This window comes from Branchiostoma belcheri, unplaced genomic scaffold, assembly GCF_001625305.1.
Source record: "Branchiostoma belcheri isolate BF01 breed outbred unplaced genomic scaffold, Haploidv18h27 scaffold51, whole genome shotgun sequence".
Taxonomy (NCBI): domain Eukaryota; kingdom Metazoa; phylum Chordata; class Leptocardii; order Amphioxiformes; family Branchiostomatidae; genus Branchiostoma; species Branchiostoma belcheri.
The window spans coordinates 1,354,956-1,359,715 of record NW_017804143.1 but is presented as its reverse complement, the minus strand read 5'-3'; positions in this window follow the sequence as shown (position 1 = coordinate 1,359,715).

Sequence of the window (4,760 nt, the reverse complement as noted above, 5' to 3'; positions counted from 1 at the left end):
TATGTAGAAACTAGTTAAGGTACTTGAAAAGAATATTTATGTGATTCTTAGGGACCTTTGATTATTTGGTTCTTTGGCCCTTTGAAGGACGAGAAGCTGTCTAGAATGGTTCGAAGTACCGACTTTAACAGTGTTAGGGTTAGTTTATAGCAACAACATGAATGGTGAAGTCTGTTAGGATTTTACTCCAAAAGTAGAATAACTGGAAGTGGATTCTAGTAACAAAATGTAGAGCTAAGATCCGGTATGTGCTTTCTTGATTATTTTGGTCCATTCATATTGTTCTGAGGGACACGTGTAAGAATCAGTTTCTAAAACCTGTAAGAATCAGTTTCTAAAACCTCTTATAGAATATTCTAATAGTGACTTGTATGTAGAGTACATTCTGTTGTTTTGAATTTAATTCTGTAAGACTACTATATATACATGTACCTTATATGTGTACATTCTTCGCTCAATGCAGTTATTAAAGTCAAACTACACCTACTAGTATTCGTTTTCAATTGTCTTTCTTGTACATTGTCTTTGAAGTCAGGAACAAATATGCAAATACACAGAATGTGCCCTTAATATGCCTCTGACTATGACTGACACAAAAACTCTTGAGCTGCTGAATGAGCATGACTGCATGGTTGTTTGGGTACAATTACATACGTACTAGAAGAATGTGAATTAAAACTTCCCCGGGACGAAATATAGATTTTGACAAACCTTAGTAAAACTAGTTTCAAATTAAAATTACTGAAAAAACATCTCGAGATGTTTTGAAAAAATCTGTAGATGTTTTGGAAAAAATCTGTAGATGTTTTGAAAAATACTGTAGATGTTTTGAAAAAATCTCGAAATTTTTTTGAAAACATCTGGAGATCTTTTCAAAACATCTACAGATTTCACATTATATACATGCTACATGTAGAAATAGCATTCGGGTATGTGTTTGATACTTAATTCGGGGGCATTTTAGAAAGGAACAAAGATTTCGGACCATAGGGCTTTCGGAACATAACGCGAGCTTAAAACGTACCGGCCGCGGGTTCCGTATCTCGTCTAAAACTGCACAGATTCTTTAAGATTCGGCTGATATGTTCATTGAAGCTTACAAAGTTACTGTATGAGTTCCCGTGCTGATGTCGTAATTAGTCATTGAGTTATTTTCAATCAAAATTTGCTTCATTCAAACATCTGTCACAACCTTTAAAATATACCTTTACTTTCCTTCAAAACGCTTCGGTATTACCATTGTAAAAGGAAGTGGTGATACCACTGAAAGGTATCAGACCTATGTAGAGGATTATGTCTATTTCATAATGTAAATCACTAACTCTACCTTATTATTGCAATACCGCACATTTCAGTGGGGTTTAGGACATGCCCAAAAAATGAAGCCAAATAACTGACCTGTATCTACCAAAAGGAATGGAAGAAGAGTAGATTTGTTAACAACACACAACGATCAGTATTTCAGGATACTAATGTCGAAGTTTCATCCTAAAATATCATTTCATTCTCGATTTAGAAAGTAAAACTCAATTTTGGGCGATGCGGTCAAAATCGGGCTAGAATTGTCTTTGCGAAACATAGCGGTTTGAAGACGGTTTCGCATCGCGGGAGCTTGAAACGTGCTGGTTTCCGTATCTCGCTTAAACCTACACGGATTTCTTTCAAATTTGGCTGGTATATTCATAAAAGCTTATAAAGTTACGGTATGAATTTTCATGCTGATGTCATGATTAGTCATTGAGTTATTTTCAATTGAAATTTCTTCATGAAAGCATAGATCTCTCACAACTTTTCAAAATATAAGTTGACTTTTCTACAAAACGATTGGGTGCAACCGATAAAAAAGGAAGTGGTGGTACCACTGAAAGGTACTCAACAGACGTGTATAAAAGATTATGTCCATTTTACAGTGTAAATCCCTAAATCAACCTTATCATTGCAATACCGCGTATTCCAATGGGGGTTTTGGGCATGACCGAAAAGTGGGGCCAAATGAATTGCTTGTAGCTTTACGAAAATTCATCAAAGAGCAAATCTGTTCACAGCAGAGATAGACCAGTATTTCAGGATACTAATAGCTAAGTTTCAGCTCAAAATATCATTTCATTCTCGGTCTAGAAAGGAAAACGCAATTTTGCGTGATGCAGTCAAAATCGACCTAGAATTGTCTATGCCAAACATAGCGGTTTGAAGGCAACCTCGCTTCGCGCGAGCTGAAATCGTGTCGGTCTCCGTATCTCATCTAAAACTACACGGATTTCTTTCAAATTTGGCTGGTATATTCATAAAAGCTTACAAAGTTACGGTATAAATTCCCATGCTGATGTCATAATCAGTCATTGAGTTATTTTCAATTGAAATTTCTTCATGAAAGCACACATCTCGCACAACGTTTCAAAATATAAGTTGACATTCCTCCGAAACGAGGAGGTGCAACCAATGAAAAAGGAAGTGGTGATACCACTGAAAGGTCCTGAACAGACGTATATAAAAGAATAGGTCTATTTCATAATGTAAATCCCTAAATCTACCTTATTATTGCAATACCGCACATTTCAGTGAAATTTTGGGGCATGGCCGAAAAATGAAGCCAACTGAATTGCTTGTAGCTTTACGAAAATTCACCAAAGAGCAAATCTGTTAACAGCAGAGATAGATAAGTAGTTCAGGATACTAATGTCCAAGTTTCATTTCAAAATATCATTTCATTCTCGGTCTATGAAGGTAAACGCAATTTTGCGTGATGCGGTCAAAATCGACCTAGAATTGTCTATGCGAAACAGAACGGTTTGAAGGCGACCTCCCTTCGCGCGAGCTGAAATCGTGTCGGTTTCCATATCTCGTCTAAAACTGGATGGATTTCTTTCAAATTCAGCTGGTATGTTCATTGAAGCTTACAAAGTTACTGTATGAATTCCCATGCTGATGTTATCATTAGTCATTGAGTTATTTTCAATTGAAATTTCTTCATGAAAGCACACATCTCTCCAAGGACATTCTTTGCTCTCTCACAACTTTTCAAAATATAAGTTGACATTCCTCCAAAAAGACTAGGTGCAGCCCATGAAAAAGGAAGTGGTGATACCACTGAAAGGTCCTAACCAGACCTATGTAGAATATTATGTCTATTTCATAATGTAGATCCCTAACTCTACCTTATTATTGAAATACCGCACATTTCAGTTGGGTATTGGGACACGACCAAAAATAGAAGCCAAATGACTGACCTGTATCTACCAAAAGGAATGGAAAAAGAGCAGATCTGCTAACAACGCAGATATATCGGTATTTCAGGATACTAATGTCGAAGTTTCATCCCAAAATATTATTTCCTTCTCGGTCTAGAAAGGAAAATGCAATTTCATATGATGCGGCAATGATCGATCTAGATTTTTCTATGCGCAACATAGCCTTTGAAAGCGCGAGCTGAAAACTTAAAAGTAAAACTAAAAGTAAAACTGAACGGATTGGTTTCAAATTCGGCTGGTATGTTCATGGGAGCTTAGAAAGTGGCTGTATGAATTCCGTCTGATGCCGTAATTGGCCATTGAGTTATATTCTGTTGAAATTTGAGTCATTAAAGCATAGAGTTCTCCAAACAATTGAAAACAAAGGTTTTACGTTCCTCAAGAAAGATTTGAGTGCAGCCTTTGAAAGGGTTTAAGGCTGTCCTTTTCAATAATGCGAATTCCTAATCCCTATAATACCTTGGATTCTACTGTCCTTTACACCATTTACACAGTAATAACTTCTATCCATTGCTTGCTTCTTGGCGACATTAGTGCGTTCAAGTATTATGTTGGGATACATGATTTTAATGCTGTACACTTGCTATTCTTGAATCATATACTGACTTGAACTACACTGGAAATGAAAGTCTATGCAAGAGTGAAAACGTGTATTTCAGCTTTAATAATAATTGAATGGTGTTGAAAATAATATACATGTATCAGAAAATAAACTGGTAATATCTACAAGTACTATAGGTAATGAATCTAGTTACTATATGTTATGCTTGAAACAGTTTTAGAAAATATTCTCAAACATGCAACTCGGAAAAATTGAAAACAAATAAATAAGCGAACACAGAATAGTTCTACAGTTCAACACTACAATCCACCTCTAGTTATTCTACTTCAGAGAAAGAACGTGATAACATAAGTCAGGGTTCAGTATTCATGTTGTTGTTATGAACTAAAGCTGGCACTTCCAACAATTCCAGAATTTAATGCATTGACATCTCCATTTCCTGCTGTGCAATCAGTTTCTCCTTTCTGGCAAATGCCCTGAAAAAAAAAGAAAAGAAATATTCTAGACACTAGCAATCTAAACACTAGTATATAAAAATGTCATTGACGAAAAAAATAAAAAAGAACAAACAAACAAATATAAATTGTATGGTCTTACTGGGCCCCAAAACCTATAAACCATACAAACATTACCTACTAGTATATGGTACCTTACTTTGTCTCCAGATAATAGGGCCATTCAGATATTACCTGTACGGTGACATACCTAGTACAAAGAGGAAAGGGCCATGCAAAGTTTACCTATAGGTGCCTTACCTGGTCACCAGATGAAAAGGCTACACAAACATTACCTGTACGGTGCCTAACATGGTTCCCAGATAAAAGGGCCACGCCAATATCACCTGTAGGGTGCCTTACCTGGTCCACAAATAAAAGGGCCACGGAAATATTACCTGTACAGTGCCTTACCTGGTCCACAAATAAAAAGGGTCATGCAAATATTACCTGTAT